This window comes from Balaenoptera borealis, assembly GCF_965194805.1.
Source record: "Balaenoptera borealis genome assembly, chromosome: 16".
Lineage (NCBI taxonomy): Eukaryota > Metazoa > Chordata > Mammalia > Artiodactyla > Balaenopteridae > Balaenoptera > Balaenoptera borealis.
The window spans coordinates 21,870,868-21,884,851 of record NC_138872.1 but is presented as its reverse complement, the minus strand read 5'-3'; the positions used below and the strand labels follow the sequence as shown (position 1 = coordinate 21,884,851).

Sequence of the window (13,984 nt, the reverse complement as noted above, 5' to 3'; positions counted from 1 at the left end):
ATGGATATTCAGTTATCTCACCCAGTACCATTTGTTGACGAGATTATTTTTTCCCCTTGAGTGGTCTTGGCACCCTTGTCAAAATTTTGAACACTTTAAAAAGTGAATTTAAAGGTTAAGTAATCGGTTGTGTCTTGATCAATTCGAGTTAACCTTGAAGATCTTTTCCTAGTTCAACTTTTCATAAAATCTTGACAGAGCCTAACTTCCTGGTAGAATTGTGAAACTCAAAAATATTCATGAACTAACTCCCAACACAATTTTCTTAAACTGTCTCTAACAACTTTTAATGAAGTCACCATCTATTAGTTAAATGATATTTTAAAGTGTAAACCAATGGTGAAAACAACTAGGATAGAGATTTTCAGTTCCACCCATGAAGGATTAAGCGCTGTGGGAATTGCCTTCCGCCATAAACAACTAGAAAAGCAGACAAAATATATGAGACAAACGTTTTCAGACATTGGACATCAGGAAGCATTGGGACATCTCAGGGCTGTGACTCCCTGAGAGAAGGAAAACACACAGGAAGAGGTGGATCGCCCATCTTACTCATTTAGGATTTTTCCAGTCTTCACAGAGGTGGGGAACCAGACGCCCACTGTATCACTGAACTGGGAGACAGGGGTCAGAGTTCAGGAAAGCTGAGGCAGCTAAAATTTACATGGAGAAATAACAGAGAGAAGGTAGCTTCATAGAGGCAGAGCTCAGAAGATCTGCAGAGGGCTCCCTTGACCCTTAGGTAAGTTCTGATCAGGACATGTGTGGGATGAAACTCCATGCCACCAGAGAAAGAAAAAACAGAAAGCAGTAATTCGAAGGGCCAAGTAATTCCCAGGGCTCACATAGATCTGGGAATAGTTGAAGTTTCTGCTAGCCAGAGAAGAGACATTGTAATACACAGTGTTGGATAGAATCCTGAAAAGGTCATGCCTTTGTGGTGGGGCTAAAGTAGTCCTAGAGTAAAGGTTGCTTTTAGCCTGCCATAAAACAAGCTCAGTATTAATCCTGAAACTGATCTGCAAGTAACTGCTTGGCAGAACAAAGTCCAGCACTGTTTAAAGAAATACAACAGCACTCAACAATGTAAAGTTTATTATGTTTGGCACAAAAAAAAATCACCAAAGTAGCAGAAAAATATGATCAGAACCAGGAGAAAAATAATTCAACGGATCCAAAATGACACAGATGATAGAATTAGCTGACAAAGATTTTAAACATATTATTAACATTATAAATACTCAAGGATATATAAAGGAAAACATGAACATAATGAGGAAAGACATAGAATGTATTTTTTAAAAATCCAAATCAAATTTTTGGAGATGATACACAGACTATCTGAAATAAAAATAAACTGAATGGGATTAACAGCAGAAGAAATTAGACCCTGCAGAAGAAAAGATCAGTGAAATTAAAGGCACGGAAATAGATATTATTCAAAATGAAGCACAAAGAGAAAATACTGGAAAAGGAATGAAAAGAGTAGCCTGTGAAACAATACCAACTGTCAAAAGTACATACCAGAAGGAGTGGAAAGAGAGAAAGAGACAGAAAACATATTTGAAGAAATAATGGCCATTCCCCAAATATGATAAAAATGATAAAGGGGGGCTTCCCTGGTGGCGCAGTGGTTGAGAATCTGCCTGCCAATGCAGGGGACATGGGTTCGAGCCCTGGTCTGGGAGGATCCCACATGCCGCGGAGCAACTAGGCCCCTGAGCCACAATTGCTGAGCCTGCGCGTCTGGAGCCTGTGCTCCGCAACAAGAGAGGCTGCGATGGTGAGAGGCCCGCGCACCGAGATGAAGAGTGGCCTCCACTTGCCACAGCTGGAGAAAGCCCTCGCACAGAAACGAAGACCCAACACAGCCATAAAATAAATAAATAAATTTTAAAAAAAATGATAAAGGGGCATAGGTCCAAGAAACTCAGTAGTCCTCAAGAAGAATAAACGTGAAAAAGACTTACATCATAAGGCACATCATAGTGAAATTGCTAAACCACTGATAATGAATAAGAAGAAACATACACCAAGGAACAAAGATCAGAGTAGCAGCAGACTTCTCATCATAAACTATGCAAACCAGAAAGGAATGGCATGACGCCTTTAAAGTGTTGAAAGGGGGGGGAAAATGTAGAATTCTGTATTTAGCAAAAATGTCCTTAAAAAATGGGTGGGGGTGTGGCCAAGATGGCAGAGTAGGAAGACCCTGAACTCACCTCCTCCCACAGGCATGCCAAAATTATAACTGTTTAGAGAGCAACTATCTATGAGAACAACTTGAAGGCTAGCAGAAAAGATTTTCCACAACTAACGACATAAAGAACTACAACAAGATGGGTAGGAGGGGTGAAGATACAGTAAAGCCAGGACCCACACACCCAGGTAGGTGACCCACAGTTGAGATCATGATCACAATTGCAGAGGTTCTTCCCAAGGAGCGAGAGATCTGAGCCCACATCAGGCTACCCAGCCTAGGGGTCCTGCACCGAGAAGATAAGCCCTAGAACATTGACTTTGAAGGCCAGCAGGCTTGCATACAGGAGAGCTGGAGAGCTATGGGAAATAGTTAGCTCTTAAATGGTGCTCACAAAATGTGACATGTTCCAGGTCCCAGTGCAGAGGCAGTAATTTGAAAGGAGCCTGGATCAGACCCTCATGTTGACTTTAGAGAGCCTCCTAGAAAGGCAGGAGGCAATTGGGATTCACCTTGGGGACACAGACACTGGAGGCAGCCATCTGGGGAAGCTTGTTCTACCACGAGGACACTGGTGGTGGCAAGCATCACTTTGCAATCTTCTCTCTAACCCATTAGTGCCAGGGTTTTACCCACCCGCCAGCAGGCCAGCACCAGTCCCAGGACCCCCCAAACCAAGCAGTCAGCTGCCCCAGAACCCAACCCTGCCCACCAGTGGACCAGCAGCCACTGCACAAGGCAAGGCCTGGCAGCCAACCAGACCAGGGCCCAGCACCCACCTACTAGCACACCCATAGTAGTAGGCCCTGTTACAACAAAAGGGCCCATGCTGCCCACATAGGGGACACCCCTAGAGCATACAGCTCTCGTGACCAGAGGGGAGTGTGGTGCTGGGCCCCATAGGACATCTCCTACATAAGGCCGCTTCTTCAAGATAAGGAAACATAACCAACCTATCTAATATACAGAAATAAACACAGGCAAAATGAGAAGACATAGGAATATGTTCCAGACGAAGGAACAAGACAAAACTCCAGAAGATCTAAGTGAAGTGGAGATAATCAGTCTACGCCCTAAAGAGTTCAAAGTAATGATCATAACGACACTCAACAAACTCAGGAGAAGAATGAATGAACATGTGAGAAGATTAATGAAGAGTGCGAAAATATAAAGAACTAAATAGGGCTGAAGAATACAATAACTGAAATTTAAAAATACACTAGAAGGAAGCAACAGTAGATTAGATGATACAGAGGAACAGCAGCGAACTGGAAGACACAGTGAAATTACCCAAGCTGAACAGAACAAAGAAAAAAATAATTTAAAACAATGAAGATAGTTTAAGAGACCTCTGGGTCAACGTCAAGCATATTAACATTTCCGTTACAGGGGACCCAGAAAGAGAAGGGGGGTTGCTATTTGAAGAGATAATAGCTGAAAATTTTTTTAACCTAGGAAAGGTAACAGACATCTAGGTCCAGGAAGCACAGAAAGTCCCAACTAGATGAACCCAAAAAGGTCCACACCAAGACACATTATAATTAAACTGGCAAAAAAAAAAAGAGAGAATCTTAAAAGCAGCAAGAGAAAAGCAACCAGTTACATAGAAGGGAACTCCCATTAGACTATCAGCTGACTTTTCAGCAGAAACTTTGCAGGTCAAAAGGGAATAGCATGATATATTTAAAGTGATGAAAGGAAAAAACCTACAACCAAGAATACTCTACCCAGCAAGACTATTATTTAGATTTGAAAGAGAGATCAGGAGTTTCACAGGGACTTACCTGGTGGTCCAGTGGTAAAGAATATGCCTTCCAATGCAGGGGACGTGGGTTTGATCCTTGGTCGGGGAACTAAGATCCCACATGTCACAGGGCAACTAAGCCCTCGCACCACAACTGTTGAGCTCGCGCACCTCAATGAGAGAGCCCACGTGCCACAAACTACAGAGCCCACACATTCTGGAGCCCATGCGCTACAACTACAGAGCCCATATGCCCTGGAGCCTGCATGCCACAACTAGAGAGAGAAAACCACACACCACAACTAGAGAGAAGCCCGCGCGCCACAATTAGAGAGAAGCCTGAGCGCCGCAACGAAGAGACTGCATGCCAAAATGAAAGGTCCCGCATGCCTCAACGAAGATCCTGCGTGCAGCAACTAAGACCTGACACAGCCAAAAAAATAAAGAAAATAAATAAATATTTTTAAAAAGTTTCACAGTTAAGGAAAAGCTAAAATAGTTCAGCACTAGCTTTACAAGAAATGTTAAAGGGACTTCTCTAAGCAGAAAATATTACAACTAGATATATGAAAATTATAAAAGGAAAAATCTTATTGGAAAAGGCAAACATATAGTAAAGGTAGTAGATCAATCACTTATAAAGTTAACAGGAAGGTTAAAAGTCAAAAGTAGTAAAATCATCTATATCCACAATAAGTAAGGGATAAACAAAACAAAGATGTAAAATATGATGTCAAAAACATTAAATATGGATAGGAGGAATAAAAATGCTTGGTTGTTAGAATGTGTTGAACTTAAGAGATCATCAGCTTAAAATAATCATATTTACATAGTTATCTATGAATCTCATGGTAACCACAAACCAAAAATCTATAATACACACACCAAAAAAAGAGAAAGGAATTCAAACACAACACTAAAGATAGTCATCAAATCACAAGGGAAGACAACAAAAGAAGAAAAAAGGAACAAAAAGGAACTACAAAAACAACCATAAAACAAACAAAATGGCAATAAGTACATACCTATCAATAATTAAATGTAAATGGACTAAATGCTCTATGAAAGACAGTGGCTGAATGGATAAAAAAACATGACCCATGTATATGCTGCCTACAAAGACTCACTTTAAATCTAAAGACACACACAGACTGAAAGTGAGGGGATGGTAAAATGAATTCCATTCAAATGGAAACTAAAAGAAAGCTGGGGTAGCAATGATTAGATAAAATAGACTTCAAAACAAAGACTGTAACAAGAGACAAGGAAGGACATTACATAATGATAAAGGGATCAATCCAACAAAAAGATATAACAATTTAAAATATATATTCACCCAACAGAGGAGCACCTAAATACATATGGCAAATAGTAACTATAAAGGGAGAAATTTGTAGTAACACAATAATAGTAGGGGACTTTAACACCCCACTTACATCAATGGACAGATCACCCAGATAGAAAATCAGTAAGAAAACCCTGGCCTTGACCAACACATTAGACCAGATTAACTTAGTAGATATCTTATAGAACATTTTTTAAAAAAATTTATTTTTGGCTGTGTTAGGTCTTCGTTTCTGTGCGAGGGCTTTCTCCAGCTGTGGCAAGCAGGGGCCACTCCCCATCGCGGTGTGCGGGCCTCTCACCACCGTGGTCCCTCCCGTTGCGGAGCACAGGCTCCAGACGCGCAGGCTCAGTAGTTGGTGGCTCACGGGCTCAGTTGCTCCACGGCATGTGGGATCTTCCCAGACCAGGGCTCGAACCCGTGTTCCCTGCATTGGCAGGCAGACTCCCAACCACTGCGCCACCAGGGAAGCCCTCTTATAGAACATTTTATCCAAAAGCAGCAAAGTACACATTCTTTTCAAGTGCACATAGAACATTCTTCAGGATAGATCACATGCTGGACCACAAAACAAGTCTCAATAAATTTAAGAAGATTGAAATCATATCAAGCATCTTTGTTGACCATGATGGTATGAGATGAGAAATAAAATACAAGGAAAAAGAAAACTGCATAAAACACAAACACATGGAGGCTAAACAGTATGCTACTAAACAAGCAATGGATTTTTAAAGAAATCAAAGAGGAAATTTTTCAAAAACCTGAGTGGGAGAAGGTGTGTGTGAACAATTTGGCGAAAAGAGGTTAATACCCAAAATATATAACTCATATCAAAAAAATACCCTATTTTTTTTTTAAATGGGCAGAGGGGAAAATAAGGGCAGAGAACCTGAATAGACCTTTTTTTCCAAAGAAGACACACAAATGGCCAACAGACACATGAAAAGATGCTCAACATCACTAATCATCAGGAGAATGCAAATCAAACCACGATGAGATATTACCTCATACCTGTCAGAATGGCTATCAGCAAAAATACAAGAAATAACAAGCACTGGTGAGGATGTGGAGAAAAAGGGAACCCTCGTGCACTGTTGGTGGGAATGTAAATTGGTACAGCTACTATGGAAAACAGTATGGAGAGTCTTCAAAAAATTAAAAATAGAACTGCCATATGATCCAGCAGTTCCACTTCTGGGTATTTTTCTGAAGAAAACAAAAACACTAATTCTAAAAGAAACATGTGCCCCTATGTTCATTGCAGCATTATTTACAATAGCCAAGCTATGGAAGCAACCTAAGTGCCCATCAACAGATGAATGGATAAAGAAGATGTGGTGTATATACACAATGGAATATTACTCAGCTATAAAAAAGAATGAAATCTTGCCATTTGTGACAACATGGGTGGACCTAGAGTGTATTATGCTAAGTGAAATAAGTCAGAAGAAAGACAAATACCATATGATTTCACTATACGTGGAATCTAAAAAACAAACTGGAGAAACAAAACAGAAACAGACTCATAGATACAGAGGTCAAACTGGTGGTTGCCAGAGGGGATAGTGTGGAATGAAATAGGTGAGGGAGATTAAGAGGTATAAACTTCCAATTATAAAATAAATAAGTCATGGGATGTAATGTTTAGCATAGGGAATATAGCCAATAATATTGGAATAACTTTGTATGGTGACAGATGTTAACTAGACTTCTCGTGATCACTTTGTAATGTATAAAAATATTGAATCACTATATTGTACCCCTGAAACTAATATTGTAAGTCAATTTTACTTTAATTTTTAAAAAGAGAGAAAAAAATGAAGATGAAAGAAAAATGTTTTCAAAGCAACAAAAGCTGAAATAATTCATCACCAGTAGACCTGAACAATAAGAAATGGTAAAGGAAGTTTTTCAGACTGAAGAAGAATGATACCAAGATAGAAATCTGCATCTACATAAAGGAATGGAGATCACTGAAAATAACTCCATGGGGAAGTATATAATTTTTTTCTTATAATTTAAATGTCTTTAAAAGATAATTGAGGGACTTCCCTGGTGGTCCAGTGGTTAAGACTTCACCTTCCAATGCATGGGTGTGGGTTCAATCCCTGGTCAGGGAGCTAAGATCCCACATGCCTTGCGGCCAAAAAACCAAAACATAAAACAGAAGCAATATTGTAACAATTTCAATAAAGTCTTTAAAAATGGTCCACATCAAAAAGAAAATCTTAAAAAAAAGATAATTGTTTAAACAAAAATAATAATGTACTTAGAGTTTTATAACATACAAGAAAGCAAAATATATGACAACAAAAGCATAAAGTCAGAAGGGGGAGAAATGGAAGTATTATTATAAGGATCTTATAGTATTTGTGACGTGTTATAATGTCACTTGAGAGTAGAATGTGATAAGGTAAAAATATACACTAAAAAGTCTAAAACAACCATGAAAATAACAAACAGCTATAGCTAATAAGTGAACAGAGGAGATGCAATGAAATCATAAAAATCATTCAATTATTCCAAAAGAAGGCAGAAAAAGGAAAAAATGGAGCAAAGAATAGATGAGACATGTAGAAAACAAATAGCAAGATGATATGCTAAAATCTGATCATATCAGTAATCACATTAAATGTCTAAATACCTCAGTTAAAAGGCAGAGATAGTAAGAAATTTAAGGTGCATGGTTTCAGGTGTCGGAGTCACCAAGTAAGACACAGCTCCCATAGGCACTAGATGGAATGATGCTTTACTCACAGAAGAAAGCAAGACCTGCTTTAATAGTGAGCACGGTTCCGCATGGTCAGCGGGTCCTGTCCTGCAGCTGACACAGGAAGATGGTCTGCATGCGCCCCTCTTGTGCTGCAGGAGGAAGACCCTGTTCCCTCTCCCCAGGAACAGATATAAGCAGTGGGGTTGGCCAGATGCCACTTAAGCAGAACAAAGACATATACATCAAACCTGTTAGCAGGGGAAAGATATTTGCAAACAAGGTGATATGCCCAGCACTAGCTGTGAGGGCTCCTTACCTTCCTGTAAGGAAATGTTTCAGGCCCCAGGAACGCGTTCATGCAACTGTGCAAGAGTCAACAGGCTGTGTATGACCACCTTTCCCAACATATTTACTATCTGACCCTTTACAAAAGTCTGCCCATCTCTGGATTAATGTAATATGTACTTCAGCCCAACAAGAGACCATGATGACTGCTGAATTATTGGGGTATGAATTAATGAGGTCTCCATGTATTTCCTAACATGTGCACTTTCAAAATATCAGTTGATTAGGTTAATTAGTTTTCATCTCCCTGGACCAGGAACCCACTGGGTAATTGTGGACTGTTAGATATGCATGTGAGCTCGAAGCCAGGTTAGAATGCATTTCACTTCCCTGGGTAGGATCTTTGTGATGTTGCTCCCCTGGAGGATTCCCCTTCAATTAAATCTGATGAGTCCACTCGGCACGCTCTAGGCTAGAGCAAAGAGCCCTGAACTTGGAACCCAGGTGAAGTCCCAACTCCATCACTGCAGAATGGAGTGACTTAAGACAAGTCACTTCACATCTCAGGTTGAGGCTGATTTTTCAGGGAGACATAGTATTTCCAGATCTCCCTGGAGATCTTCATCCCCGTGCTTAACATGAACAGCTGCACGGAGAGGCAGCACAGGGAGGTTACGGGCACCAGCTCCAGACTCCAGTGATCTGAGTTTGAGTCCCAGTCTCCCCACTTTTTAAATTTTATTTTATTTTATTTTATTTATTTATTTATGGCTGCGTTGGGTCTTCATTGCTGCGCGAGAGCTTTCTCTAGTTGCGGCGAGCGGGGGCCACTCTTCGTTGCGGTGCACGGGCTTCTCATTGCGGTGGCTTCTCTTGTTGTGGAGCACAGGCTTGAGGCGTGCGGGCTCAGTAGCTGTGGCTCGCGGGCTCTAGAGCGTAGGCTCAGTAGTTGTGGCGCGCACCGGCTTAGTTGCTCCTCGGCATGTGGGATCTTCCTGGACCAGGGCTTGAACCCGTGTCCCCTGCATTGGCAGGTGGATTTTTAACCACTGCGCCACCAGGGAAGCCCCCCAGTCTCCCCACTTAACTGGTACTTTGGCTGAGTGACTTTACTTCCCTGTGTCTTGGTTTCATCATCTGTACACCAGGGATGACAATAATAGACTTGTAACTCCGAGGGTTATGGGGATTTAATGAATATTGCTAAAGTAAGCTGAGCTACATGAGTATTTGTTAAATAAATAAAAGCTGTTTATTGATGTGGAACAATCCGTGCAAACTCTGGGCATGTGAGCCTGGGATGTGGTACAGCTGGACTCAGCCGTTCTTCTCTGGAGGTCATAGAGCAAGAACTGTGTCCTCTTAAAGTCACAGCTGTTGTGAAAAGATGCTGAAAAGGGGCACTGGCCAATTGCAGGACAGTAGCTAGGCCTCAAAATCAAGGCCTCCCAGGAAGGGTGACTTGGAACAGTTTAGCCTGCAGATGAGAGGGCAAATATGGTGGTGCTCAATGTACATAGATAAAGGCAGGCATAAAAATGGTTCTTATTTTGAGGATAAAAGTGGGGACAGGAGTTGGACGTTTCAGTGGGGACAGCTTCTGACCCATTATCAGGAAGACATTGCCCCACCAAGGCTGGCTGACCCTTCTTGTCCGGGGTGCTGTAGGGAACTTCTCAGTTAAGGTAGAGAGTTAGACGAGATGAAATATACAGGGGCTCTCCCATATCGAATAGTCCTGGACTCTAACATTTCTGTTGGCTTTGAGATTTGACTGCTGATACGTGTGGTAGGAACGAAGCCATTGCTTTTAAAGTTCCAAAATTTGAAGCTTGCCAAGAACTCTCCAAGAGTGTCTGCCCAGATTCCCTGGGCCACCTCCTGATGGAGTGCTCAGCGACCTGACTTTACTCTAAACCTCCCCCACCTCCATGGATTATGAAACACGGGTTGGTGGTGACAGCTCCTGGCAAGGTCATAGAAAGGCAGTTTATCTGAGTGCTGTCATTGCTCAAGAACCTGAAGACAGACCTCCAAACCCTCTTTTGATATCGGCACTGGTTGCCTTCAAAAACTTCCAAAGGGCCATCCAGACTTGACCCCTAGTTTGCCCAGAATGCAATGGCATCTGGATTTCATTTCGATGGCTTGACAGTCTATGAAGTCATTTCCAAGAGGGGCCTTCTTATCTGCCTCAGCCAAAACAAGCAGGTTCAGTCCTGGTTCTGAGGTAATTAAAGTTCATTAGGCTTTGGAAGTACATTACAACATGACCTGTTATACATGAATTCAGATCGGCCATGGTTCAAATCAAGCTCTCCCTCCCTACCACCATCTACGTGGCCAACCACGGAACAGACTGGAAGCAAACTCCCTGGAGGCAACAAACAGTGCCTATGTGACCCCTTATCTGGGGAATAGTTACAGAGGGGATTCGCAAATCTCAATAGAACAGGGGCTGCAAACTCAAATGCCTTCAGGACCTGGGGAGGCAATAGGAAGGAGGCAATTTGGCCAGCTGTGGACAGGCGAATGTGTGACAACCGCTCTGTAGTTCAGCCAAGTGTCGCACGCCGGAAGGGAAGATCAGTATTACCAGATTGTCTGATTTTTCTAAGAGAATGTGGAATCCTGGATTTGCAGGTAAAAATACTTTAGTTTTTTAGTGTTGGCAACTAATTTGAATACCAGTTTGGAATTTTGTTTTTTTGGAATATCAGTTTGTTCTTGGAATGCCAATTTGTTTTGGAATGCCATATTGTCATTTTTGCACGTAGAAAGTTACTCTGTGCTGAGGACCTGTGACAGGAATTTGCACAGCTGACCACAGTCTGAAGAAAACCACACCCCTGTTCGAAGAAGAATCTGTTAGCCTCAGATCAGAGCCTGCAAGTACCTTCAAGTTAATCCAGTCCGACTACTTACAGCCTGCTGTAGAGACAGGAGCACTGGTCAGAGAGTGGAGAGCCCGGGTTCTGGTCCCAGCCCTGTCACTGATTCCCTGTGTGACCTTGGGAAAGTCTCTGTCCTTCTCTGGCCTCGATTTCCCCTTCTGGAATTGGCCCAGAATATCTCAGGTCCCTGCCAACTCAAATGGTCTAGAGCTCCGCTTGAGAGGAACCCCAAATTGAGAATCCTCAAAAATAGGGCTTGTTTTTAATTTGGGGTGAAATGGCTATTTTCAGGACCAGTTGTGCATCTTTGGAACCAGTAGTTCCAGAGCTAAGAAAAGAATTTACTGGAAAGGAGGCTTTGCCAGCAGCTTCTGGAGTTTTTGTGCGAAGATCTTAGGGCTGATGGAGGTGATGTGTTAGCATTCGTCAAGTGCCAATGGTGAAGGCAAGTGGGGCTTATGACAGATGGGAAATGGCAGGTGAGGGGGTCACACAGAGGCCTGGCTTCTTGTCCTGTTCTCACTCACTCTGCATCCCGGGAAGTCCTTCTCTGTCTCTGGGTTTCAGTTTCCTCTGAGGAAATTGGCTGGCTGGTTTCTGAGCCCCCTTTGAGCCCTGGAGTTCTGTGATTCTAACAAATTATGTTTCAGAGTTATAGTTTTTTTTTTAATTTATTTATTATTTATTTTTGGCTGTGTTGGGTCTTCGTTTCTGTGCGAGGGCTTTCTCTAGTTGCGGCAAGCGGGGGCCACTCTTCATCGCGATGCGCGGGCCTCTCACTATCGCAGCCTCTCTCGTTGCGGAGCAGGGGCTCCAGACGCGCAGGCTCAGTAGCTGTGGCTCACGGGCCTAGTTGCTCCGCGGCATGTGGGATCTTCCCAGACCAGGGCTCGAACCCATGTCCCCTGCATTAGCAGGCAGATTCTCAACCACTGCGCCACCAGGGAAGCCCCCGAGTTATAGTTTTATCATCTTCCCAAGGACTTTAATTTTCTTTTAATTCAACAGGTGTTTCTTAAGCACCCCCTGGTGATAGGCACTATGGATGCAGCTAGGAAAACCAGATAGAATCCCTGTCCTCATGGCACTTAGAGTCTTGGGGGGAGACAGACAGCGACCAATCAGATAAAGGCACAGTGGGCCCGGGAAAGTGCTATGACCAGAGGATGAGTTTTCAACAGGTGACGTGAACCTGGGTTGCAGCATCTTCCAGAGCTCATGGCCCCTGGTTTGCCGTGTTGAGAGTCCAGAGGGAGGTGCCGAGGGGCTACCCCAATCCCCAGAGACCACCAATAATCACAGACAACATGTATGCAGCACCTTCTGGATGATGCGCCCTTACATTCACCATCTCGTTTAATCCTCACAATAACCCTGTGAAAGTAGGAAGGCCTATTAGCCCCATTTTGCAGGTGAGAAAACCAAGGCTCAAGGTCAGGTAGCTAGAGAGCACAGGACTGACCCAGGTCTGCATGCTTATGTGCTCTACCTCCTGGGCTCCTCTGGTGAGGATTATGGATTTGGTGGCTGAGTGGTATGGGGGAGCTGCTTTGGGGGATAAGGTGGCAAAGCTGAGAAGTCCAGGCCCTCCATCCCTGCTCCAGTGAAAGCAGCTCTACTGTTCCGTGTTGTGCCTTTAAGGGACTATGTTAAATTTCACTTGAAAAACAGTTACAAAAACCAAACCAAACCAAACCAAACCAAACCACATGGCATGGTGTTTCAGAGTGTGTGGCCTGAACTGAGAAAGTCCCAGTCCCAAGTCCCCACTTAGTGACCTGGGGAGCTAATAATAGGTCCTACCTCATGGGGACTCATGGGGGATTCCATGAATCAAGCCCGTAAAGCCTTAGCACGGTGCTGGGCACCGAGTAAATACTCAGTGGGGTGCTATTTGCAAGGAAAGATTTGCCTTTATCAAAGGGGTCTGTGGTGTTGGAAAAAAAACATGACTCTAGGCAGCGGGGAGACTTTGAAGGCTTTGAACAGGGTGAACCCACTCAAGTTTGTGCTTGTGGAGAAGCCCCTAGGCCAGCACCTACAGCCCTCGGGGGAGCTGTTCCGTTTGCCGCAGAACTTGAACTTTGTAGATAAGTGTGGTGGGGCGGGGGGCGGGGGCAGGAGGCAGGGCAAGAGAAATGCCGTTGTGGGTTTTCTCTGAAAGGAAAGCCTAGGAGAGGGAGGTGGGAAGCGATAAGATTAGGGATTGTTACAACATGTTCTGGAGCCGTAAATCCTGGTTTATTTTACCCACTTTACCAGAAGGATTAAGTTGATTCTGAGAGGAACCAGAAGAAAGGAGAGAGGCTGCCTCCCAGGGACAAGTGTGGGAAGAGCTGAGGTCCAGCCTGGGGAGAACCAGCCTCTCACTCTGAGCCCAGTTTCTTTCTCCAGCACCCCTGGCCACAGCCCATCCTGTCCCTGCTTGAACCCTTCCAGTGACGGGAAGCTCACTCACACACAGGGTAACCTGTTCCGACAGGTTTATCTCTGAACGTTCAGAAGACCTTCTTGTCCCCCAAGTGCAAATCTTCCCCCCAGTACCTTTTTTCAATAATTCAGTGGGTGATTATATGGAAACATATTTTTAATATGTTTATTTTGAATCCAGTAAAAATGGTAAATTTTCTTGTTAATTTAGATAACATAGTTGTAGATCATTTGGGGTTCCTCTATACATACTAATTATAGCACCTTTGAAAGATGACTTTTATTTCTTTTCCAAATCTTACATCTTTTATTTCTTTTTCTCGCCTCACTGCACTGGATAAGACTGCCAGTAAAATGCTGAATAAAATGGGTG

At 43.1% G+C, this 13,984-nt stretch overlaps 1 protein-coding gene across 8 annotated transcripts in view; it reads left to right on the top strand.

Moving 5' to 3' along the window:
* The window catches only part of RPRD1B (regulation of nuclear pre-mRNA domain containing 1B), a 103,343-nt gene that overhangs the window by 61,667 nt on the left and 27,692 nt on the right, over window positions 1–13,984 (top strand). For 2 of the 8 annotated variants that reach the window (XR_014236024.1, XR_014236025.1), the window contains one exon: window positions 7,097–7,284. The exons of the other annotated variants lie outside the window; for them this stretch is intronic. The gene's annotated coding sequence lies outside the window, so the exon portion shown is untranslated. The remainder of the gene's footprint in view (window positions 1–7,096; window positions 7,285–13,984) is intronic. 8 annotated transcript variants of the gene reach the window in all.